Source organism: Hemiscyllium ocellatum, chromosome 7 (genome assembly GCF_020745735.1).
Source record: "Hemiscyllium ocellatum isolate sHemOce1 chromosome 7, sHemOce1.pat.X.cur, whole genome shotgun sequence".
Taxonomy (NCBI): Eukaryota; Metazoa; Chordata; class Chondrichthyes; order Orectolobiformes; family Hemiscylliidae; genus Hemiscyllium; species Hemiscyllium ocellatum.
The window spans coordinates 29,171,176-29,198,691 of record NC_083407.1 but is presented as its reverse complement, the minus strand read 5'-3'; positions in this window follow the sequence as shown (position 1 = coordinate 29,198,691).

Sequence of the window (27,516 nt, the reverse complement as noted above, 5' to 3'; positions counted from 1 at the left end):
TGCTTCACAGGAGGTTATCAGCTAGGAAGGGGACGGACTGTCTGCAAACCAAATTCACAGCTTGACAAACTTCTCCTCAACAGCTGCAACAACCAGCAGGGTAACATGGCTTTGGTAAGATCACTTCACTGAAATTTGTCTCTTATTGTGCCATAAACACACACTCAGAATAGCACACAGTCAAGAGTGCCAAAAGGAAATGAAGGAGACCATGGCAAACCTTCATGTAACTGGCTTCTTCCAGACCCGAACTGGACACATTTACAACATCTCACAGATTGCCATATCCATGGTGGTTAAGGGATTTGCAGAGGGTAAAAATGAGAAAGTGTGATGTGCAGATGCGGGAGATCAGAGTCGAGAGTGTGTTGCTGGAAAAGCACAGCAGGTCAGGCAGCATCCAAGGAGCAGGAGAATTGACGTTTCGGGCCAGAACCCTTCATCAAGAAAGAGGCTGGGTGCCTTGGGGTGGAGAGATAAATAGGAGGGGGTGGGGCTGGGGAGAAGGTAGCTAAGAGTGCTATAGGTGGATGGAGGTGGGAGTAAAGGTGATAGGTCAGAGAGGAGGGTGGAGCGGATAGATGGGAAGGAAGATTAACAGGTGGGACAGGTCATGAGAACGGTTCTGATCTGGAAGGTTAGAACTGAGCTAGGGTGGGGGAGGGAGGGGCAATGAGGAAACTGGTAAAGTCCACATTGATACCCTGGGGTTGAAGAATCCCGAGGCAGAAGATGAGGTGTTCTTCCTCCAGGCATCAGATGGTAAGGGAGTGGCGATGGAGGAGGCCCAGGACCTGCATGTCTTTCGACAGAGTAGGAGGGGGAGTTGGAATGTTCGGCCATGGGGCAGTGGGGTTGATTGGTGCGGGTGTCCCAGAGATGTTTTCTAAAGTGCTCTGCAAGAAGGCATCCAGGCTTCCCAATGTAGAGGAGTCTGTGAGAAGATGCCCAGTCTTCCCAAAGGTAGAGGGGTCTGTGAGAAGACATTCAGTCTTCCCAAAGTAGAGGAGTCTGTGAGAAGATGCCCAGTCTTCCCAAAGGTAGAGGGGTCTGTGAGAAGACATTCAGTCTTCCCAAAGTAGAGGAGTCTGTGAGAAGACGTTCAGTCTTCCCAAAGTAGAGGAGTCTGTGAGAAGACGCCCAGTCTTCCAAAGGTAGAGGGGTCTGTGAGAAGACATTCAGTCTTCCCAAAGTAGAGGAGTCTGTGAGAAGACGTTCAGTCTTCCCAATGTAGAGGAGTCTGTGAGAAGACACCCAGTCTTCCCAATGTAGAGGAGTCTATGAGAAGATGCCCAGTCTTCCCAAAGTAGAGGAGTCTGTGAGAAGATGCCCAGTCTTCCCAAGGTAGAGGAGTCTGTGAGAAGTCTTTTTCGCAAAGCGCTTTAGAGAACATCTCCGGGACACCCGCACCAATCTACACCACTGCCCTGTGGCCGAATATTTCAATGCCCCCTCCCACTCAGCCGAGGACATGCAGGTCCTGGCCCTCCTCCATTGCCACTCCCTCACCACCCAACGCCTGGAAGAAGAATGCCTTATCTTCCCCTCGGGCATCAATGTGAACTTCAACAGTTTTCTCATTTCCCCTCCCCCCACCTTACTCCAGTTCCAACCTTCCAGCTCAGCGCCACCCTCATGACCTGTCCCACATGTCAATTTTCCTTCTCATCTATCTGCTCTAACCTTTACTCCCACCTCCATCCACCAACTGCACTGTCAGCTACCTTTCCTCCCAGCCCCACTCCCCTCCTATTTATCTCTCCACCCCAGAGGCTCTCAGCCTCATTTCTGATGAAGGGCTCTGGCCCAAAACATCAATTTTCCTGCTCCTTGGATGCTGCCTGATCTGCTGTGCTTTTCAAGCAACACACTCTCAGATTTACTGAGGGTGTTCACTCAAAAACTAACTACATTGTGTTTACTCTCACCAGCAAGGTGGATTGTACACAGGGAAACATTAGGACAGCAGACTTTGCCTGAATACAAAATACCTCTGACTGCACCCATGTAACTTTATCAGCTCAGAAGTGCAATCCAGAACTAAAAAAATTAATTATTCAACTCCTGCAAGGTTCAGCTGGGATGTGCCTCTCTGCAGTGAATCATGAAGTTCCTGCCTAGTCTCTGACAGCAATCATGATGATGCCTTCATTCAACGACAGCTAGTTTTCTTGCCTACAGGATATTATTGAACCAATCCTGAGTCTGTCCTTATTTTGAAGATTTAATTAATTAAAATGTGTAAAATGCAGACAATGAAAACCACACTGTCCTTGAAAAAGTGACAGTATAGATCTTTGCCATGGAATGCTTCCATTCCCTGGACTGTTCTTGAGGAGCATTGCAGCTTACAGAAAACTGAGGCAAGAATCACTGTAGCCTTCACACGATTTGCGGCATCTGATTCCAAAAGAGATATAGTGAGCAGGAATATGAAGACGATCACACGGAAGAGATAGGGAAGGCATAACCTAGAGAGCTCCATAATGCCCAAGTTGTCTCTCATTCAAGTGTAACTATCAACCCAATTTCTAATTTATCAGCTGTCTTAAAATCTACATTCATTCTTATATTGACCTTCAACGAATCCAAGGTCCGAACATAAAAAGAAAAACCATCACAAGATGCAAATTCCAAACTAGATTTATAGATGAAACTATATTAGGTGCCTAAGTCAATAATTAACCTTGCGTACTCCCTCAGTTGCAGTACTCATGTTCCAATGCTGTGCTCCCACAGTGGCTGTCCCAATGTTCCAATACTGTGCTCACACAGTGACTGGCCTAATGGTCCAATGCTGCGCTTCACACAGTGACTGTCCAAATGATCCAATGCTGTGTTCTCACAGTGACTGTCCTTATCTTGCAATGCTGTGCTCTCACAGTGACTGTCCTAATGTTCCAATGCTGTGCTTCACACAGTGACTGTCCGACTGTTCCAATGCTGTGCTCCCACAGTGACTGGCCTAATGTTCCAATGCTGCGCTCCCACAGTGACTGTTCTAATGTTTCAATGCTGTGCTCCCACAGGGACTGCCCTAATGCTCCAATGCTGTCCTCTCACAGTGACTGTCCTCATCTCCCAATGCTGTGCTCCCACACTGATTGGCCTATGTTCCAATGCTGTGCTCCCACAGTGACTGTCCTAATGCTCCAATGCTGTGCTCCCTCAATGACTGGCCTAATGTTCCAATGCTGTGTTCCCACAGTCACTGTTCTAATGTTCCAAAGTTGTGTTTCACACAGTGACTGTCCTCATGTTGCAATGCTGTGCTCTCACAGTGGCTGTCCTAATGTTCCAATGCAATGCTTTTCACTGTGACTGTCCTAATGTTCCAATGCTGTGCTCCCACAGTGACTGTCCTAATGTTCCAATGCTGTGCTCCCACAGTGACTGTCCTAATGTTCCAATGCTGTTCTCCCACAGTGACTGTCCTAATGTTCCAATGCTGTGCTCCCACAGTAACTGTCCTAATGCTCCAATGCTGTGCTCCCTCAATGGCTGTTCTAATGTTCCAAGGCTATGCTCCCTCACTGACTGTCCTAATGTCCCAATGCTGTACACCCACATTGGCTGTCCTATTGTTTCATTGCTGTGCTCCAACAGTGACTGTCGTAACTTTCCAACGCTTTGTTCCCACAGTTTGGGTCTAATGTTCCAAAGCTGTGTTCCCACAGTGACTGTCCTGATATTGCAATATTGTGCTCCCACACTGCCTCTTCTAATGTCCTAGTGTTGTGCTCCCACAGTGACTGCCCCAATGTTCCTTTGCTGTGCTGTGCTCCTTTGCTGTGCTCCCACTCTGACTGTCCTAATATTCTAATGCTGTGCTCTCACAGTGACTGCCCAAATGATCCAATGCTGGGCCCCTTCAGTGACTGTCCTGATGTTCCAATTCTGTGCTCCCCCAGTGACTGTCCCAATGTTTCAATGCTGTGCTCTCACGGTGACTGTCCGAGTGTTCCAATGCTTTGCTCCCTCAGTCGCTGGACTAATGTTCCAATGTTGTCTGTCATAATGTTCCAATGCCTTGCCCCTTCAGTGACTGTCCTAATGCTCTATGCTGTGCTCCCACAGTGAGTGTCCTGATGTTTGAATGCTATCCTCTCTCAGTGACTGTCCTCATCTTCCAATGCTGTGCTCTCTCAATGACTGACCTAATGTTCCAATGCTGTGCTCCCACAGTGACTGTCCGCATGTTCCAATCCTGTGCTCCCACTGTGACTGTCCTGATGTTCAAATGCTGTGCTCCCTCAGTGACTGTCCCAATGTTCCAATGCTGTGCTTCACACAGTGTCTGTCCTCATGTTGCAATGCTGTGCTCTCAGTGACTGTCCTAATGTTCCAATGCTGTGCTTCACACAGTGACTGTCCTCATGTTGCAATGCTGTGCTCTCAGTGACTGTCCTAATGTTCCAAAGCAATGCTTTTCATAGTGACTGTCCTAATTTTCCAATACTATGCTCTCACAGTGACTGTCCTAATGTTCCAACACTGTGCTCCCACAGTGACTGTCCAAATGTTTTAATGCTGTGCTCCCACAGTGACTGTCCTAATGTTCCAATGCTGTGCTCCCACAGTGACTGTCCTCATGTTCCAATGCTGTGTTCCCACACTGACTGTACTCATGTTCCAATGCTGTGCTCCCTAAGTGGCTGTTCTAATGTTCCAATGCTGTGCTCTCACAGTGACTGGCCTAATGTTCCAATGCCTTGCCCCTTCAGTGACTGTCCTGATGTTCCAAGGCCGTGCTCCCTCAGTCACTGTTCTAATGTTCCAATGCTGTACTCTCACAGTGACTGTCCGCATGTTCCAATGCTGTGCTTCACACAGTGACTGTCCTCTTGTTGCAATGCTGTGCTCTCACAGTGACAGTCCTCTTGTTCCAATGCTGTGCTCTCACAGTGACTGTCCTAATATTCCAATACTGTGCTCCCATTTTGGCTGTCCTAATATTCCAATGCTGTGCTCTCACAGTGACTGGCCTAATGTTCCAATGCTGTACTCCCACTGTAACTATCCTAATGTTCCAATGCTGTGCTCCCACAGGAACTGTCCTAATGCACCAATGCTGTGCTCCCTCAATGGCTGTCCTAATGTTCCAAGGCTATGCTCGCTCACTGACTGTCTTAATGTTCCAATGCTGTGCTCCCACATTGGCTGTCCTATTGTTCCATTGCTGTGCTCCGACAGTGACTGTCGTAACTTTCCAACGCTGTGTTCCCACAGTTAGAGTCTAATGTTCCAAACCTGTGTTCCCACAGTGACTGTCCTGATATTGCAATGCTATGCTCCCACATTGGCTGTTCTAATGTCCCAATGCTGTGCTCCCACATTGATTGCCCCAATGTTCCTTTGCTGTGCTGTGCTCCTTTGCTGTGCTCACACTGTGACTGTCCTAATATTCTAATGCTGTGCTCTCCCAGTGACTGCCCAAATGATCCAATGCTGGGCCCCTTCAGTGAATGTCCTGATGCTCCAATTCTGTGCTCCCACAGTGACTGTCCCAATGTTTCAATGTTGTGCTCCCACAGTGACTGTCCTAATGCTCCAATGCAGTGCTTCACCATGACTGGCCTAATGTTCCAATGCAGTGCACCCACAGTGGCTGTACTAATGTTCCATTGCTGTGCTCCCACAATGACTGTCCTCATGTTCCAATGCTGTTCTCCCACAGTGACTGTCCTAATGTTCCAATGCTGTGCTCGCACAGTAACTGTCCTAATGCTCCAATGCTGTGCTCCCTCAATGGCTGCCTTAATGTTCCAAGGCTATGCTCCCTCACTGACTGTCCTAATGTCCCAATGCTGTGCTCCCACAGTGACTGTCCTAATGGTCCAATGCTGTGCTCCCATAGTCGCTGTCCTAATGTTACAATGTTGTCTGTCATAATGTTCCAATGCCTTGCCCCTTCAGTGACTGTCCTGATGCTCCATTGCTGTGCTCCCATAGTGAATGTCCTGTTGTTTGAATGCTGTGCTCCCACAGTGACTGTCCTAATGTTCCAATGCAGTGCTCCCACAGTGACTGTCCTAATGTTCCAATGCTGTGCTCCCACAGTGACTGCCCTAATGTTCCAATGCTGTGCTACCACAGTGAAAGTCCAAAGTTTCCCATCCTGTGCTCCCACAGTGACTGTTCTAATGTTTCAATACTGTGCTCCCTCAGTGACTGTCCTAATGTTCCAATGCTGTGCTCCCACAGTGGCTTTCCTAATGTTCCAATGCTGTGCTCCCACAGAGACTGTCCTAATGTTCCAATGCTGTGCTCTCACAGTGACTGTCCTAATGTTCCAATGCTGTGCTCCCACAGTCATTGTCCTAATGTTCCAATGCTGTTCTCCCACAGTGACTGTCCAAATGTTCCAATGCTGTACTCCCACAGTGACTGTCCCACTATTTCAATGCTGTGCTCCCACAGTGACAGTCCTAATGTTCCAATGCTGTGCTCCCACAGTGACTGTCCTAATGTTCCAATGCTGTGCTCCCACAGTGACTGTCCAAATGTTCCAATGCTGTTCTCCCACATTGACTGTCCCACTGTTTCAATGCTGTGCTCCCACAGTGACTGTCCTAATGTTCCAATGCTGTGCTCCCACAGTGACTGTCCTAATGTTCCAATGCTGTGCTCCCACAGTGACTGTCCTAATGTTCCAATGCTGTACTCCCACAGTAACTGTCCTAATGTTCCAATGCTGTGCTCCCACAGTGGCTTTCCTAATGTTCCAATGATGTGCTCCCACTGTGGCTTTCCTAATGTTCCAATGCTGTGCTACCACAGTGACTGTTCCCAGGTTCCAATGCTGTGTTCCCACAGTGACTGTCCAAATGTTCCAATGCAGTGCTCTCACAGTGACTGTCCTAATGTTCCAATGCTGTGCTCCCACAGTCATTGTCCTAATGTTCCAATGCTGTACTCCCACAGTGACTGTCCTAATGTGCCAATGCTGTGCTCCCACAGTGACTGTCCTAATGTTCCAATGCTGTGCTCCCACAGTGACTGTCCAAATGTTCCAATGCTGTGGTCCCACAGTGACTGTCTTAATGTATCAATGCAGTTCTCCCACAGTGACTGTCTGCATGTTCCAATGCTGTGCTCCCACAGTGACTGTCCAAATGTTCCAATGCAGTGCTCTCACAGTGACTGTCCTAATGTTCCAATGCTGTGCTCCCACAGTCATTGTCCTAATGTTCCAATGCTGTACTCCCACAGTGACAGTCCTAATGTTCCAATGCTGTGCTCCCACAGTAACTGTCCTAATGTTCCAATGCTGTGCTCCCACAGTGACTGTCCAAATGTTCCAATGCTGTGGTCCCACAGTGACTGTCTTAATGTATCAATGCAGTTCTCCCTCAGTGACTGTCTGCATGTTCCAATGCAGTGCTCCCACAGTGACTGTCCTAATGTTCCAATGCTGTGCTCCCACAGTGACTGTCCTAATGTTCCAATGCTGTGCTCCCACAGTGACTGTCCTAATGTTCCAATGCTGTGCTCCCACAGTGACTGTCCTAATGTTCCAATGCTGTGCTCCCACAGTCATTGTCCTAATGTTCCAATGCTGTTCTCCCACAGTGACTGTCCAAATGTTCCAATGCTGTGCTCCCACAGTGACTGTCCTAATGTTCAAATGCTGTGCTCCCACAGTGACTGTTCTAATGTTTCAATGCTGTGCTCCCTCAGTGACTGTCATAATGTTTCAATGCTGTGCTCCCATTTTGGCTGTCCTAATATTCCAATGATGTGCTATCACAGTGGCTTTCCTAATGTTCCAATGATGTGCTCCCACTGTGGCTTTCCTAATGTTCCAATGCTGTGCTACCACAGTGACTGTTCCCAGGTTCCAATGCTGTGTTCCCACAATGACTGTCCAAATGTTCCAATGCAGTGCTCTCACAGTAACTGTCCAAATGTTCCAATGCTGTGCTCCCACAGTCATTGTCCTAATGTTCCAATGCTGTGCTCCCACAGTGACTTTCCTAATGTTCCAATACTGTGCTCCCACAGTGACTGTCCAAATGTTCCAATGCTGTGCTCCCACAGTAACTGTCCTAATGTTCCAATGCTGTGGTCCCACAGTGACTGTCTTAATGTATCAATGCAGTTCTCCCACAGTGACTGTCCTAATGTTCCAATGCTGTGCTCCCACAGTGACTGTCCTAATGTTCAAATGCTGTGCTCCCACAGTGACTGTTCTAATGTTTCAATGCTGTGCTCCCTCAGTGACTGTCATAATGTTTCAATGCTGTGCTCCCATTTTGGCTGTCCTAATATTCCAATGATGTGCTATCACAGTGACTGGCCTAATGTTCCAATGCTGTGCTCCCACAGTGGCTTTCCTAATGTTCCAATGCTGTGCTACCACAGTGACTGTTCCCAGGTTCCAATGCTGTGTTCCCACAGTGACTGTCCAAATGTTCCAATGCAGTGCTCTCACAGTGACTGTCCTAATGTTCCAATGCTGTGCTCCCACAGTCATTGTCCTAATGTTCCAATGCTGTACTCCCACAGTGACTGTCCTAATGTGCCAATGCTGTGCTCCCACAGTGACTGTCCTAATGTTCCAATGCTGTGCTCCCACAGTGACTGTCCAAATGTTCCAATGCTGTGGTCCCACAGTGACTGTCTTAATGTATCAATGCAGTTCTCCCACAGTGACTGTCTGCATGTTCCAATGCTGTGCTCCCACAGTGACTGTCCAAATGTTCCAATGCAGTGCTCTCACAGTGACTGTCCTAATGTTCCAATGCTGTGCTCCCACAGTCATTGTCCTAATGTTCCAATGCTGTACTCCCACAGTGACAGTCCTAATGTTCCAATGCTGTGCTCCCACAGTAACTGTCCTAATGTTCCAATGCTGTGCTCCCACAGTGACTGTCCAAATGTTCCAATGCTGTGGTCCCACAGTGACTGTCTTAATGTATCAATGCAGTTCTCCCTCAGTGACTGTCTGCATGTTCCAATGCAGTGCTCCCACAGTGACTGTCCTAATGTTCCAATGCTGTGCTCCCACAGTGACTGTCCTAATGTTCCAATGCTGTGCTCCCACAGTGACTGTCCTAATGTTCCAATGCTGTGCTCCCACAGTAACTGTCCTAATGCTCCAATGCTGTGCACCCTCAATGGCTGCCCTAATGTTCCAAGGCTATGCTCCCCCACTGACTGTCCTAATGTTCCAATGCTGTACTCGCACAGTGACTGTCCTGATGTTCCAATTCTGTGCTCCCACAGTGACTGTCCCAATGTTTCAATGCTGTGCTCCAACAGTGACTGTCGTAACTTTCCAACGTTGTGTTCCCACAGTTTGAGTCTAATGTTCCAAAGTTGTGTTCCCACAGTGACTGTCCTGATATTGCAATGCTGTGCTCCCACAGTGACTGCCCCAATGTTCCTTTGCTGTGCTGTGCTCCTTTGCTGTGCTCCCACTCTGACTGTCCTAATATTCTAATGCTGTGCTCTCACAGTGACTGCCCAAATGATCCAATGCTGGGCCCCTTCAGTGAATGTCCTGATGTTCCAATTCTGTGCTCCCACAGTGACTGTCCCAATGTTTCAATGCTGTGCTCTCACGATGACTGTCCGAGTGTTCCAATTCTGTGCTCCCACAGTCACATGTCTAATGTTCCAATGTTATCTATCATAATGTTCCAATGCCTTGCCACTTCAGTGACTGTCCTGATGCTCCATTGCTGTGCTCCCACAGTGACTGTCCTGATGTCCCAATGCTGTGTTCCAGCAGTGACTGTCCCAATGTTTCAATGCTGTGCTCCTTCAGTGACTAACGTTATGTTCCAATGCTGTGCTCCCACAGTGACTGTCCTAATGTTTCAATGCTGTCCTCCCACAATGACTGTCCTAATGTTCCAATGCTGTGCTCTCACAGTGGCTGTCCTAAAATTCCAATGCTGTGCTCTCACAGTGGCTGTCCTAATGTTCCAATGCTGTGCTCTCACAGTGACTGTCCGCATGTTCCAATGCTGTGCTCCCACAGTGATGTCCATATCTTCCAATGCTGTGTTCCCACACTGACTGGCCTAATGTTCCAATGCTGTGCTGCCACAGTGACTTTCCTGATGTTCCAATGCTGTGCTCCCACAATGACTGTCCTAATGTCCCAATGCTCTGCTCCACAGTGGCTGTCCTAATGTTCCAATGCTGTGTTCCCACACTGACTGGCCTATTGTTCGAATGCTGTGCTTCCACAGTGACTATCCTAATGTTCCAATGCTGTGCTACCACAGTGACTGTTCCCAGTTTCCAATGCTGTGCTCCCACAGTGACTGTCCTCATCTTCCAATGCTGTGCTCCCAAAGTGACTGTCCTCATCTTCCAATGCTGTGTTCCCACACTGTCTGCCTAATGTTCCAATGCTGTGCTCCCACAGTGACTGTCCAAATGTTCCAATGCTGTGCTGCCACAGTGACTGTCCTGATGTTCCAATGCTGTGCTCCCACAGTGACTGTCCTAATGTCCCAATGCTCTGCTCCCACAGTGGCTGTCCTAATGTTCCAATGCTGTGTACCCACACTGACTGGCCTATTGTTCGAATGCTGTGCTCCCACAGTGACTGTCCTAATGTTCCAATGCTGTGCTCTCACTGTGACTGGCTTAATGTTCCAATGCTGCACTCCCACAGTGACTGCATGGGTCCCATTCAATGGGTTGCGTTATGCTGAATGGTGTTGAGCTTCTTGGGTGTCATAATGGAACATGAGACAGGTACCATTGAATGCTTCATGGCTTTGTTCACGTCTATTCAAATGCTTATGACCTCCACATTGAATAGGATGGGCTCCAAATTCTGAGAAATGACCTGCACCAGTTTGGTTTTAGAAACTTCCAAGTTCATTGACATTGATTCAGGGCATTCTGACAAGGCTACCAATGCCTCAAAGTTTGTGATCATTTTTCTTTTAAACTCTTCCCAGCAACATACCTGCCTGTGTTTTTTGCAGTAGAATTCAGGTGCCACTTTGCCTCGCTGTTGGTCTGTTGTGCCCTATATCTCCCCACATGGGATCCCACCTCTCTTCCATCTGTTAATACTGAGGCTGCCGAAAGCACTGCCACCAATAGTCAAGTGATTCAAATCAGAGGTATTCAAGAGGATGTGAAATGCCTTGGTTATGATTAAACAACTGAATTCTTCATGCAATGTATTCCTTACTCAGCTTGCATCATGTTACTTTGAATTCATCCTGACATATACATGCAAAATATATTAGTGCATTCATAGCTGGGATGGAAGATTAATAATGCAATGTTGTTAGAGATCCCTCAAGATTTGAGTTTTAAATCAGCTTTGAATGTTTGCAGTTCTGCTTAGGGAGTGTACAGTTCAAATACTCTAGTTACATCAACACAACAGCCGAGGATGTCAGTTTCATTCATTAGTATCCATTATTACTATTGCGCGCACATGAATAATCATTGGGTTAAACATAAAGAATAGCCAGGAGCTTCTACTTACAACACCAATTGTGGAAATTGTCACTTTTGAATTCAGAAGTACCTATGCCAAAGCTATTATTCATGATGCTACTATTAAATGACTTAGGGCATTTCGGTATGGCAAAGGTATGATATAAATATGATTTGTTGTTTAGCCACCACCAATTATCACCACATTATTACCAGACCATAATATTTTTACACCTATGGCTTCAATTTTTTAAACAGCACCTTTAACATCTTTAAAGTATATTTGCTCACTTGATCGCAGCATCATAAGGAAATGCACCAACTGCTCCCTAAGACTGACAGTTTTGATAGAAAGGTCTTGTGTTGTCCTCATTTGAATTTGTAAAGAATAAACGTCCAACCAGTTGTAAAGTCAGCCATCTCTGCTTCTTCAGCCTTTCAGATTCGCCATCGCAAATAAACTTCCAAACCTACCAAAGTTGTGAAAAAAGCAAAGACATAGTAATGTGAACCTATGAAGAATTTTGGAACCATGTTTTCTCCTGCGGTGAAAATGATATCAGTTTCAGTGTACCTATTTCTTTTAATCTACAAAATGCATTGATCTATTTTAAAAACAACTGCTTTTGACATGGTTTAAAATACATTGGTACACGATGAACTCAATTCTGTCATCCCTTCAAACACTTCGTGACCACTTGAAATAAAGTGGGTGAAAGTAAAAGATATATAACGATCCAAATCTTAAGAACAATTCAAAAGAGTGGTTGTAGAAGTGAAATTCCTTGTCACTACGAATATATAAAACTCAACATTAGCTCAATTCTATGTGATTCAAAGCAAGGCATTCCTTTAAATTCAAATAGCTAAATAATCTAATTCAAGTCAAACAAAAGCTGAATTGAAAGCTTGTTTGTAAGTATATGCATAAGTGCATATTGTATGAAAATTTTAAACATCTGTAATCTCATTAATGTTCCCTAAAAGCTGCACTAATTGTTCTGCCACTAATTGAAAATTCTGCAGCAGAAATTTTGCATTGTCTGGCAAAACGCCTAAATTCTCTTTTAATTCAAGTAAATTAATAATTCATGCAACATTTCCTGCTCTCACCAAGGAAGTATTCATTCTGAAGGACCTCCTCAAGACTAATTTTTTTGACAAAACAAGTACTGTAACTATGGAGTCTTAACAGGTTTCTGGTGTTTCTAACATTAAGCTACCAAACCTCTTGTCATCTTGTGAGTCTCACAAAGATACTAGTTTCATCAGCTATTATATCTAATCAGTGGCCTTTCTCCCAGATCACAGAAGGTTTGCGTATTTGTCATGTAAGGTAACTTCTGTCAGGTACAACACAATTTTTAGCATGTGGCTGCAGTTTCTTTTCGACATCTGCTCCCTTTGTTTTGTCTCAATGCCAAACAGAAAAACAACAGACATGGGAAAATCAAGGTTATTGAAAAGCTATTTTCCTCTTAGGTTTTAAGAACGTCTAATGATTGAACTTTTGAGAAAGACCACGTACATTATCACTAATGTTCAGCTGAAAAACCACTTGACACACCTGGGAGAATGAAGTGAAGCTCTCTCAGACAACAACACAGCCTTTAATCAATATGAGTCATGCACAAGGTACCGGTCTAGTTGCATAAAATGTAACATTTTGGATGGAAATGAAAATTACTCCAGTGAAGAACCTTTGCAAGTTATCATTGACAGTATTGAGTCTGACCAATATTTCTCTTTGACAAAACTTCTCAATATGGAAGGTATGGTTGATGGGAGAGGCAATTTAAGGAGGACAAACATGGTGACTCTTGTCAGTCTCACCTGAAAAAGTCAATATCGAGTAAAGAGAAACACACATGAATAATCTGACTACTATGTTTGAGTACTGGAAGATAATTTGGATGAAAAACCTGAGTTTTCCTTATACAATCCACTTTTTAACACAGCATTGGGATGGGCTGGTAGATAAAATAAGATCATTTGCCAAAATATGGTCATCACAGTTTTTCTCCTCTGCCTATCATTGAAGTGCTGCTGAGACTTCCTTTACGTTCCTATCCAGTAGTTGGTCTGAATTTTATCTTGTCCCATCTAAAGGGTATTAGTCAATCAGATGGGCCTTTAAGTAACAATCATTACATGTCCAACATTAGACTAGCTTACTTTTTTGTTAAATTCCAGATTTTTAAATTGAATTCAGATTTCACCATGAGAGTAGTTGAACCCAGAACATTAACCAGAGATTGTGGATTAATAGGTTAATGACATGACCACTACACCACTGCAACTTAATTGGCAAAAACTGCAATGCTCTGAGTAATAGAGGAACTTGTGTGGCCTTGTTAATGAATTGCAGTGGTGTAGTGGTCATGTCATTAACCTATTAATCCACAATCTCTGGTTAATGTTCTGGGTTCAACTACTCTCATGGTGAAATCTGAATTCAACTTAAAAATCTGGAATTTAACAAAAATGTAAGCTAGTCTAATGTTGGACATGCAATGATTGTTACTTAAAGGCCCATTTGACTGACTAATACCCTTTAGATGGGACAAGATAAAATTTAGACCAACTACTAGATAGGAATGTAAAGGAAGTCTCAGCAGCACTTCAATGATAGGCAGAGGAGAAAAACTGTGATGACCATATTTTGGCAAATGATGCAACTTTCATATTCTTCCTATTAAAATAAACAAATTCATATTTCTGTCATTAAACTCAAGTTGGCAATGTTTTTGCCTACTCACTTAACGTATCTTTGGCAATTTCTTATCTTCTCTTCATAACGTACTTTCCTATTATTTTTGGATCATCAACTTTAGCAACCATATATTCAGACCCTTAATCTGAATAATTAATGTAAATCATGCATGATTTTGGCCTCAGCATGATCCCTATGGCACACCATTTACCACATCTCACCTCACTCAATCCAGTGGACATATTCAACTCATTCCTGATTTGTACCTTGTAGATCAAGGACAGGCTTTGGCGACAGGAAGCGAATTACTCATCACAGAATTCCGAGCCTCTGTCTTGCTCTTGTTACCATGCTACTTATATGATTGGTCAAATTCAGCTTCTGGTCAATATAACATTCAGGATTCAATGATAGTTACAACACTGAATGTCTACGGACGATGCTTAGATTCTTTCTTCTTGGAAATATTCATTGCCTGGTATTTATGTGATGTGAATGTTACCTGCTTCTTATCATCTCAAACTTATTCAAATCTTGCTGCATATGGACACAGGATCTTTCAGTATCTGAAGAATTCTAAATTGTGCTGAACATTGTGCAATCATCAGCAAACATTCCCAATGTTGACCTGATGATGGAGAGAAGCTGGAGCAGCTGAAGATAAATATGCTTAGGACATCATTCTCATAGAGACTCATAGAGTTACAATATTTCTATAGCATAGAAAGAGACCCTTTGGGCAATCATTCCCATGTTGGTCATCAAACATCCAACTATTCTAATCCATCTTCCAGCAACTGGCCCATAGCCTTCAATGCTATGGCATTTCAAGTGTACACCTAAATAGTTCCTAAATAACTCTGAGTCTATACTTGCTCGAGTTCAGAGGGATGAGGGGGATCTCGTTGAAACTTATGGAATACTGAAATACTCACATAGAATGAACTTGGAGAAGATATTTCTACCGGTAGGAGAGACGATGATCTGAGAGCATTGCCTCAGAGTGAAGGGATAGCCTTTTAGAACTGAGATGAGGAGAAATATTCTCTGTCAGAAGGTGGTCAAGCTGTGGAAATCATTGCCACAGAAGTCTGTGCATGTCAAGTCATTGAGTATATTTAAGATGGAGGTAGGTAGTAGGGGATCAAAAGTTACCGAGAACAACCAGGAAAATGGGATTCAAAAACATATCAACCATGAGTAAATGGTGGAGCAGAGTCGATGGGCAGAGTGTGCTGATTCTACATCTATTCCTGATGAAGGGCTCTGGCCCGAAACGTCGAATTTCCTGTTCCTTGGATGCTGCCTAACCTGCTGTGCTTTAACCAGCAACACATTTTCAGTTCTGATCTCCAGCATCTGCAGACTTCACTTTTTACATCTATATCTTACAGTCTTACAGAAATATTGGATGGCATCTTTCAAAGGTAGAATGTGATCATTTCAGATTATAAATTGTAATGAAGATTTGACCAGGTATCCTATGTTTTCTTCAAAAGATGCTTCCTGCAAGTTGTTAACCTCTTTGTGCAAGTAGACAACAATAGTTCTGTGGTTCAAAGGTTTTTGTTTGGCATTTCCACATTGTCCCACTTTCATAGAAAAATGGCATTGACATAGTAAAGCTAAACATTGTTTTTGTTTGTGTCATTTATTTTTAACTCCGCATCTGAAACAATTAATTTTAGCACCGAAGGATTTAATGTTGTTTGTATTAGCCTATCATAAGTTGTTTTGTCATTTATATGCATTAGTAAATTGACAAAGACAGATAATCTTCTTAAGATAAGTTAACTTTCAGTTCCCATCATTCTATTTTGCTGTTCTTTTTGAATTTTAGCTTCTATCTCTATCTGGACAGGTCTTTCCAATATGAAGTCCTCTTTTGATCATTTCATATCTGAAAGGAATGGGTCAGAAATTCTGAAAACAACTGTGTCTCAAATTAATTCTGACAGCAAATCTTTATAAACATAAAATTCTGACAATGTACAGAAAGTATGATTGAAATTGATGACATTTTCCTCTGAAAGACTTAACCTTGCTCTTTCATCAATGTAAATTGTCAACTGTTCCTACAACATAGTCATATGGTTTCTGTGTCTTTTCTTACATTCTGTCATTTTAAAAGATGATCTTCTATTGGACCTGTAGAATAAAGAAATGTATTCACTTGGTCTTCTCATGGCTTCTTTCATCTGAGGCAGTTCTACATCTCACAAATTGTGTTTTCCATGCCATTCAGCTTAATTTCCTGTTTGAAATATTTGTAGTTTTAAAATGCTAGGAAGTATATTATCTTTCTTCAGTTTCATTGTGTTTAGCTGCTGTTTCATTTTAATTGACTCAACTGTTGCAGGATTTTTCAGTGCTTTGTAAGTGTAACTGGTTTTGTTGCTCAGAGTTTATGTCGTACAATGACTTAAATTGCATTAAAAATTGTGTTCTTCTGCAAGTTGTTTCAATTTTTGTAATTTTTCCACTTTAATTACTAGATAATGATGATAAATTGCCAGTGAAGATGCATTATTACAATGCTTTGTTAGTTTAATGAAGATTCTTTTTACTTCTATTTTCTTATTTCCACCTCAGAATGTTTAAAAATTCCTTCTAATTAAAATTAGAAAACATAAAAATTTCAAAACGATACAACAATTTCTGCTGAAAGAAATATTGCCACACATTTAATAATTGTTGAAATTCTGTAATTTTAAGCAAAGTCATTTTTCCCTTTCTTAGAGATTTGCATCCCCATTTATGGATGATTCACATCCTTTCTGCCACTTCGTGATATAAAATTGTGCAACTTTAAATTTCAAAAAATGGTATCACACCACTATTACACCTTTAAGAATATTTCAGGTGCATAATAAAACCTCATGTTTTCCTCAAAGCACTGATTCATTTTTTCCAAAGCAAAAACCTCTTCTATCTTTGTTTTTTTCACTCTCCTTACTCGAATTGTACTGTTCTAATAATTTTCCAAACAAATGCATCTTTATCAAAAACAGAAATTGCTGGAGAAACTCAGCAAGGATGGCAGCGTCTCTGGAGTGAGAGCAGGCTCAATATTTCAGGTTCAGTGATCCTTCATCAGAGCTAATAGCAGCTGGGAAGAGATAACATATATGCAGAAGAAGGGGTAGCAAGATGTTGGTAAAGAATTTCCAGCATCCATAATATAATGGATTAGCTTCTCAGTCCAGAATTTTCTTCATTAAATGAAAGTTCATCATTCCAAAAATGAATTTATTTTACTTACAGTGTTCAATATCAATTGTTGTATCCTTGGTTTGTGACTCAGATGTTTCCCGTTGTAGCTTTGGTGATCAGTTTTGCAGCCTTCCAAGTTGATGGCTGTGCTGCTTTCACAGAAACTGGCAAACTCCATGTGCTTTTCGGCTGCTGAATATTTAAAGATACAACTTTACATTTCTGATTGAATTGTTTTTATTTATTTCCTCTCCTCAGATTACTTTTGAGGAGGGAAAAAAATTCTTCAAGCTGGTGCGATCTGGTTGGAATCCACACTGCTGGCTACCATGCTATGCATTGTGCTCATACGCGCTGCTACCATCTGGGATGCTTTGAGTAGGTTCACTGTCACAAATCTTTCTTACTGATATTAGTCTCATACACTGATATTAAATAGGGAAGGGTGTCCAAATGCTTTGAAGTAATAGAAAAGTATATCCACCATTAAATGTGATTCAATTATTGGAAACCATTTTAAATAAATCAGACTGTGCTAGGAATTACACCAGAAATGGATTTCAGACCATCGGCTGAGCCCACAAAACGATACAACTCTGCATGCTACAAGCTATGTACGTCAATACCCAGAACTTTGTTTTGTAGACAAAAGGAATTTGCCAACCACCCAACTATAGAATCCATCTACCAGGCCCGCTGTCAAGGAAAGGCCGCTAGCATTCTCAAAGATCCATCCCACCCTGGCAATGTTTTCCTACAACCTCTACCATCAGGGAGAAGGTACAGAAGCCTGAACACACGCACCAGCCGGTTTCGAAACAGACTCTACCTTACTGTTGTTAGAATACTGAATGGACTCACAAATGTTTTAACATTCGCCTGTATCTGTGTTTTTGCTGATATTTACCAATTATTTACGCATCTATGCTACTTAACTCCGTGATCTGCCTGCGTTGCTCGCAAGACAAAGCTTTTCACTGTGTCTCAGTACACGTGCCAATGAATTCAATTCAGTTCAATTCAATTCAACTGACTTTGCATATTCATTGCAACGTTTCAAAAACAAAGGATCATGAGTACAGGTACAACTGCTACAGCTCGCGATAACATCCCAGCCAATCAGAATCTACTCGCCTGCTGCAAGGATTGAGATTCACAGTTAACTGTTCTGGAAGCATCGCCATGCCGATGATGATCCAAACATATGAGCACTTGCTCTCCAATTGTATAAAAGTGTCTCTTTTTTTCTCTCAAGTTTGCTTCTTGCATCTTACTTCTGATGAGTGCAAGATGACAAGCTTCAACTTGTAATCACCTTCTAGCTAATGAATAAATATAGTTTAACATTCTGGTGCACGATCTACAAATTAGTTCTTCCCAGAAATAGTCCTTTGCATCCTATTGGGCAAGGGTTATCTTGTGATGTCAGGTATGAACTGCCTTACGGTCCAGACAATAGCTCCTGTTGAGAAGTAGATTAGAGTATTAAGTATTAAATAATGTGCAGTTTCTGCTATGAAGTAGCAAACCTTCAGACTGATCGTGAGCATCATGACAGGAAATCTAATTTTCTTTCAAAATGGCTTTGATTGGAAACTGGCAACCATCAGCCACTATTTCTCAACCTAAATATCACAGCAATCATTATATAATCTAGTTGATCGGGTAGAAATGTTCTGAAGCAGGCTTCAAATAAAATGTACTTTTATTCTTGTCAAAGACCCATTACTGGTAAGCTTGTCAGAATTGTACAAGAGGTCTCTTAAGCAGACAACTGATCATTCTCTCAAGTAATATTTGGACAGTATATTCACATATGCTCTGTAGATACACAGAACAGTTTACATTCATTTTGCCGGGTCTAGCACTAGAATGCAATTGACTTAGTGCTCTCCTATTCATTTTTCATCCAGCGCCTCAGTTCACCTTATACTGCTGCAGCAAGGTTGTTACTTCCTCTATTGACAATAGAAGAAATGTTTGTGTCATTTATCCCAAGTTTTAGCAATGCAGGATGTGAGATCACTAGTCCTTGCATACATTTCAGCTTTTTCCAGAATCCAGGTCATTTGACAGTACGCATTCTCTCCATGAGTAGTCTGACATTGTCCTTGATCGAAAAGGGCACTGTTCCCTGAGCTTGCAGCTTATTTGTGACTACTGGACAACATAATGCAGATTTATGTCCAGTTTCATTGCAGCATCCTGGATGCCATCTAATGGTTCCAGTTCATCTCCAGCTCTGCTGTGTTATGTCTCATGGTCAGTATGTGGTATACGTTTAAGACTCATGCTCATGCTATCACCACTGCATCATAACATATAACCTGAAGATGTAAAGGTTTCATATGCATCCTGTCCATGGATCTCTTGAAACATGGCACACTAATTGAAGTGTCTGCTTCTGTCATAACCTAAACTTTAATATTAGCTCAGTCACTGATGTGCCTGCAGAATATAACGATTGTATATAATCATCATCTCTAAAAGATGTCTGCTAAATTCTTTAATACTATAATCTCTACACTTGGTTTCTTGTCTTACAGTAACTAACGTAAGCATTGCTGATCATATAACACAAAATTCACAAAGGTATTAGCAGTGACTCTCTATAAAAACTCCAGCAAAAACAGGAAGTGTTGGAAAAAATCAGCAGGAATGGCAGCAGCTGTAGAGAGAAAACAAATTTAACTTTTTGAGTACAGGACCCATTGTCAAGAAGGAGAAGGTACTACAGATTGTATAGGGATGAGATACTATGTGGTAGGATGTTGTGAGGGGATGGGGGAAGATCCTGAAATGAGATGAGATGAAGCTAGTTTGAATCATGGAAACAATAGCTTGATGTTCAATGGTGGTGTCATAGTGTGGGGAGGATAGGAGCCAGCATCTAACAACTGGTGCTCAGCCTCCATAAAGCATGTCAGATGACAGCAGCACCACCCTTGTCAGCAGGTTAGATTACAAATCAAAGTTGGAGATGAGAGCAAATAGTGCAGTCTGTTTGGAGGAAGATAGATTAGAATGGATGAAGGGAGCAGACAAATTAAGACAACAATATCACATCAGCAGTTCCCAATGAACACATCGAATGCAGGTCGAACACCAGGGTGAATGGTCCAGGTGGAGGCAGAGCATTGGAAGTGAGTGAAGGATTCTGCAGGATGGGAAAAAGGACTCTGTTCAAAGAAATTTGCCTCACAAAGAGGTAAAGGTGATGGAAGAAAGATTTGACATCAGGACTTGTCTAAAATTCATGGAGATGAGGGCATGGGAGGAGAAAGCAACATTATTTGCTGAATACAGACTGTTCCACATTAGAAACCAGAAAGTTATGGTAAATACACAAAGTGAGGTAGGGTTAGGAGGAAAGATGAAGTCAAAGGGAAGATGAGGGGAGGAACGTTCCAGAGGGGCATGGGTGTACCTGCTTTGTTACAGCTTGCTTTCCTTAATACCTGAAAGGAAGAAAACATGTTTCTTGTGAAAATGTTGAATCAGCTGAGAAGTGATGGAGAACTGGCAGAATGGACAGCTTTAAGATAACGTGAGGTGGTATTGAGAGCATGAGAGAGGTTGAGTGTGTGCATGTGACAGTGCATTGCACTGAGTGGATCTCAGGATGCAGTTGAGAACAGCTGACAAAGGGTTTCTGGACTTGAAATGGTAACTCTCCAGATATGCTGCCAGACCTGCTGAGTTTCTCCACTATTTTGTGTTTTTGGTTCAAATCTCAAAAATATTTAGTTCTTTATTTTATTTAGATAAATGAAGAATCTAATATTTTTGTAACAGATATTTTATAAGCTAAATGAAGAACAACTAAATAACTGTTTTGGACATTAGAGGATTTGATCAATCAGCAACAACAATTCAAATGAGTGTAGATAACATTACACATACATAGTGCATTGACCACCAAGAAGATTTAAGTTTATTCAAGAGAAAATAAATTTCTAACATAACCTTAGTTAAAAGAAAGAACAAACAATTTAAAAAGCTGCAACACAAAGCCAGTGACCTGAATTATACTGGGGACACATACAGGGAGACATGATTTATGAATGCCTGACTTATGAATGCTCATACTCACAAAAGGAGCATAATTTTATAGACCTAACCAATGAATAATTTTCTGTGCCTACAGACAGCTGCTTTACATTGTCCTGCATTGTGTTCTGACTTTTGCACAAATTCCAGGACGGATCTTAATCTGCCTGTACAGGCTTTCCTTAGCAATAGTTTCACAACAGCACATGTAAAGTTTGTGTTATTAAGGGACCAGTAGTCTTAAAGGGACCAGGAACAGTGGATTGACGGTTATAAATTACACTGATATGAAGTCAGGGACACATAGCTTAAGATGGGCAGGTGGAATCATGGACAGCAGAAACATCTTTTTAGATTCAGCATCCAGTGGCAGCTTTATTGAAGTACAACTCTTCAAGTAACGGATGCACTTTGTTTGACAGATCAAAGAATGGATTAATCCAAGAAGAGAACTCTAAAAAATATGCTTCCATTGGCAAAGAGGTACTTCACAGAAGTAATGCATATGGTTTTCTGTACAAGATCAGAACAGATTTGGAAGTTACTCAAAGACCAGCTCAAGGGAAGGCCTAACTTCAGTGTCAACAGGCACCAACTCATATCATGTAGACAGCAACCCCATGATTCTATCAACCACTTTGATGGAAGATGTTACAGCAAAGGACATGAGTGTGTGTTTTCCAAAGATTGATTTAGTTATCACCTCTACATCAATTCAAGGCTTTAGGAAAAATCTTTTGTAAAGAACAATAGCGAGATGATTGCATTATTGGAGGATAGAGGCAAGTATGAAGCTAAAGTGGTAGGACCCAACAACAATTAACTGCTTTAGGTGCAGCCAATGCTATTGCTATGATCAACAACGTGCACTAAATTAACAAATGATTTGGAGATGCCGGTGTTGGACTGGCGTGTACAAAGTTAAAAATCACACATCACGAGGCTCTGCTCGGCCATTTTTCTCTGCTGCCTGTCCCGAAGTCCACCTTGGAGGATGGTCGCCCGAAGGTCCGAGGCTGAATGTCCTGGACCACTGAAGTGTTCCCCAACTCAAAGGGAACCCTCCTGTCTGTTGATTGTTGTGCAGTACCCATTCATCTGGAGGCATGGTACATTGGGGAAACTGAGCAAAGGCTACGACAAGTGTAAAACTCACTTTTTAGATTAGAATCAATCTAAACATCATGGCATAGACAGAGAACACAGGGGGCCAACACCTTCAGCATATTGCCTTGCTATCACCATTATTAACGGCTAACCCGAGAATCCAACTTTTTTTAAAAAAAAGGTTTTGTGATTTACACATGAAAGAAGTGAAACTATCACTGTATTCTAACAGATGAAAGGCTTAACAATCAATTTTTCAATGTATATTTCAGTTACATCGCACTGTAAATTTTTGCTATAAATTCTGTGTGTTACGATCAAGCCCTCCACAATCACCTGATGAAGGAGCGTGGCTCCGAAAGCTAATGTGCTTCCAATTAAACCTGTTGGACTATAACCTGGTATTGTGTGATTTTTAAATTAACAAAGACTGTAATACATGCACTTAGTCACACCTGCCACTTTGTCTTGACATTTATAAAGCATGTAACACCAAGGAACTTTGGATATGAATGTGTGTAAAACATCTGGTTCCAAAGGCTAAGCCAAACATTAGTACAAAATCCAAGTGACCAACAAGATGGCACAACATCTTGAGACTGGCAGCAAGGGAACTGGTAAGGAGGTTCAAAAATATAAATACGTGGATGAGGATTAGAGTGAATCAAGTGAGAGGGAAATTTCAGAAGATGACCAGGCTTTCCACATTGTTACCTGCATGTATCATGTCAATAACACAAGGCAATCAGAATCAATGTTCTTTCTAAACTGGGCAGCCACACAATTATATGTAGGGTCCATGCACATTGATGGGTGTGTGGCTACATTAACGTCCAGTTCCAGAAGTCTCTGCCACTGCAGAAACTTTGGAGATCTGGTTAATTTTTTTAATACATTTGTTCACGGGCTGTGGGTGTCACTGGCTAGGTCAGCATTTATTGCCCATCTCTAAATGTTCAGAGGGCAGTTAAGAGTCAGCCACATTTCCATAGCTCTTTAGTCACATGTAGGTAAGGATGGCAGTTTCCTTCTCGAAATGATATGAGTGAACCAGATAGGCTTTTCCTGATAAGTGACAATTGTTTCATGGGCAACATTAGACTCTTAATTCCATAGATTTATTGAATTCAAATTTGACCATCTACTATGGCAGATTCAAACGCAGGTCCTCAGAACATGACTTGGGTCTCTGGGTTAATAGTTTAGTGATAATCCTACTACACCTCCTGGAAAGGTGAAACAACACATCCTAAAAACTAAAATTGACAGAGAAATTTGTGCACCATATCCTGAAAGACATGAACCCAAGCAAGTGGTGCTCCATGGTTCAACCTATTTCACAGTTTATAATGGATCACCAATTGCACGCAGGGGATGAATCATTTTGCAGTGTAAATATGCAATCTCATCTTAGATTCCTGAAATCTTCAACTTCAAGATACTAATTATTCTGCTGTGACATGACTACAGATCTCAGTATAGACACAACTCATGAGAGTCAGATCATGTCACAGTGGTTGAACAGACCCCAAAGGTCAAATCAGTCAATGATCTCCAAGGGGATGACTTTGAAATCAAGTACAAACCAGATACCAGACTGGTTACGTCTGACACACTGAGCAGGTTATCCAACCTACATAAAGACCAAAATACAGAGGAACCTTGATTATTCAGCATTCCATTATCCAGATGTCAGATTATCTAGCAAGTTTGCAAAGTCCAAATACTCAGCCAAACTATGTCAACTGGCAATCAATTATCCAGCATTCAATTAACTGAACGAAATACCGCCTCCCAGTGGCCTTTGGGTGATTGAGATTCTTCTGTATTCCTCTTCATCAATGCATTGCTATTGCAAACTATGAAATTGCAGACATTCTCCATATTGAGCTCACACCTTGATTAAGGCCAATGTGCCCAAGTGCAATAATTGAGAAGATTCATTTGTTTTGAATATAGAGAAAGGAACTTGGCATTTGATGACAAGTCATTTTTATGGCTGATAGGTTCTAATACCAGCTGCATTATACCAGGATCCCATATCCATGTTACACCAGGAACACATGAGCGTCTAGCATTGAATCTATGTATTAGCCATGGGTGAATCAGGCCATATAACCATGAATACATGTGATGCATGACAAATGTTAAAAAAAACCCGTTAGCAGACAGAGTCTCTAGATCCACTCAATGTTCCAACCAGATCTATTTACAGTGAATGTCGAAGATTATATCCTTCAAATTTCCCATTCTTCAATGACTTAGCGACAAAACAAGTATGAATTCCACAGACATCCAAGTGCTATTCTTAGTTAAACCAGAATCCCAGAAAAGATAGAGTCTAACAACAGACATCAATAAAGTCAGGCACAGTAAGTGAATAGTGACTGCTACCACATCATCACTCCACTATCCATGTTCAATTAGTCGACCAGAATGAACAGTGTGTGTCATTGAACCAATGATCATTATGTGTCCAACAGCAAAACAAGATTTCTGTAGTGCATTGGTACATTTTGATGCAACATTAATGGAGAAGGAATTAACATCTCTAGTGGAAATTAATCTCAGAAGACTAATATAAATGACCTTGCTCAATAACTAATGATCTCATAATTGCACATCGCAGAATGGTCCTCTTCAAAAGGGAGGCAAATGGCCCAGTGATATTATACCTAAAATCTTAATCCAGAGGGCCAGGCGATTTCCTGAGGAAAGGGTTCAAATCCCTTTATAGCAGATGTTGGAATTTGAATTCAATAAAACTCTGGAATGAAGAGTCTAATGATAATCATGAAACCATTGTTGATTGTGGTAAAAATCCATGTGGCTCACTTATGTCCTTTAAGGATGGAAAATGATGTGCTTACCTGGTCCAAAGGAAAAAAAAAGCCTGCAGATACTGGAATCGAAAATAGACAGGCAGGAGGCTGAAACAGCATAGCAAGCCAGGCAGCAGCAGGAGGTGGAGAAGTTGACATGTTTGCATGTAACGCTTTTTAGGACTGGGGCTGGGTGTGGGGGGAGCTGCAGATAAAGCGGATGGCGGGGACAGGTTGGTGAAGTGGGGATAGGTGAAGACAGGCAGGGGGATCGACCTGGTTGGTCAATGGAGAAATGAATCCATTTGGTGGCAGGGAGCAGTGGAAGGGAGGTTATTTGAAATTGGAGAACTAAATGTTGAGTCCTCCGGGCTGTAGGTTGCCCAGTAGAAGCTGTGGTGTTGTTCCTCCAACTTGAGGTTTGGTTCATTGTTGCAATGGAGGAGGCCAGGGATGGTCATGTCAGAAAGGGTGTGGGAAGGGGAATTCAAAAGGGCGGTGACTGGGAGGTCCAGTCGGTGCCTGTGATGCTCAGCAAACCATTCCTTAAGTTTACATTTGGTCTCCCTGATGTACAGAAGACCTTACCTGGTCTGGCCTATATATGATTCCAGAACCATAACATTGTGGATGACTCTTACCTGCTGTCTGGAGAATAAGTGCTAGCCTAGCCAGGGATTCCCATATCCTGTCAATGAATAAAAGAAAGTTAAGAATGAAAAATGAACAAGCAGGTAAAGAATGACTAAAACTGTACACTGGGCAGAGTGTGAGTTACAAACACAAGTACAAGAGCTGAGATACCATAAAACATTTTTATAAATATACAACAATCCCAGGACATAACAAGTCAGCATGGTTCTGCATTGCAGAGGAAGAGAAATCCGTTCAAACCAATGTACAACAGAATGATCATGCAGAAGGGATTGAGGAAGCACACTCCAATAATTGTGCGATGATAACCAAGTTGCCAAAAAATGGAATGGAGAACATGGCATAATCTTCTGGACAGGTCACCAGTTAATAAGACTGTAATGCAAAGGAGTAGATTTGGTCATTCAGACAATTGCGTCTGCTCCACCATTTGATCGTGGCTAATGATGCTTGTCAATTCAACTTTCCTGTCTTTCCCCATAATCTTTGATCCCCTTACCACTGAGAGTCTAGCTACCTCTGTTTTACGGACACTCAACCTGGCCTCCACAGCCTTCCATGGCAATGAATCACTCTGAAGTTCAGGACAATTTCTCCAATGCCCAAAGTGTTACATTGAGCTTTGAAATGTTAGTTGTGTAAGCCTATTTAACCTGTTAGGTATATGTAGTCAATTTGATAATTATGTTGTGTACAACCAAGTATATCTGTTGGGATAAGTTTTGGGCGGCACGGTGGCACAGTGGTTAGCACTGCTGCCTCACAGCGCTAGGGACCTGGGTTCAATTCCCGCCTCAGGCGACTGACTGTGTGGAGTTTGCACGTTCTCCCCGTGTCTGCGTGTGTTTCCTCCGGGTGCTCCGGTTTCCTCCCACAGTCCAAAGATGTGTGGGTCAGGTGAATTGGCCATGCTAAATTGCCCGTAGTGTTAGGTAAGGGGTATATGTAGGGGTATGGGTGGGTTGTCGCTTCGACGGGTCGGTGTGGACTTGTTGGGCCGAAGGGCCTGTTTCCACACTGTAAGTAATCTAATCTAATCATTGGTCATAAAAGGATAATCTTGTCTTATGTCCCACAGTCAGTCAATCAGTACACCTATAAGATATCCCGCAGTCAGTATGCCAGTACATGTAAGAGATACGCATCTGCGACTGCATCATAACCTGTGACCTGAGGCTCTAAAAGTGCCATATGCTACCCTACCATGACAGATTTCTAACTATATGTTCTTCTATTGTTAGCTAATAGCTTAATGTTAACACAGACACAAATTGCTTGAAGAATGTAATGTCTGTACATAAATTATAGGTCTAATAAATGATTAGATTCCCTACAGCATGGAAACAGGCCCTTTGGCCCAAGCAGTTCCCACCAACCCTCCGAAGAGTAACCCACCCAAACCCATTACCCTACACCCAACGCTATGGGCAATTTAGCATAACCAATTCACCTGACCTGCACATCTTTGGACTGTGGGAGGAAACCCACACAGACACAAGGAGAATGTGCAAACTCCACCAGACAGTCACCTGAGGCTGG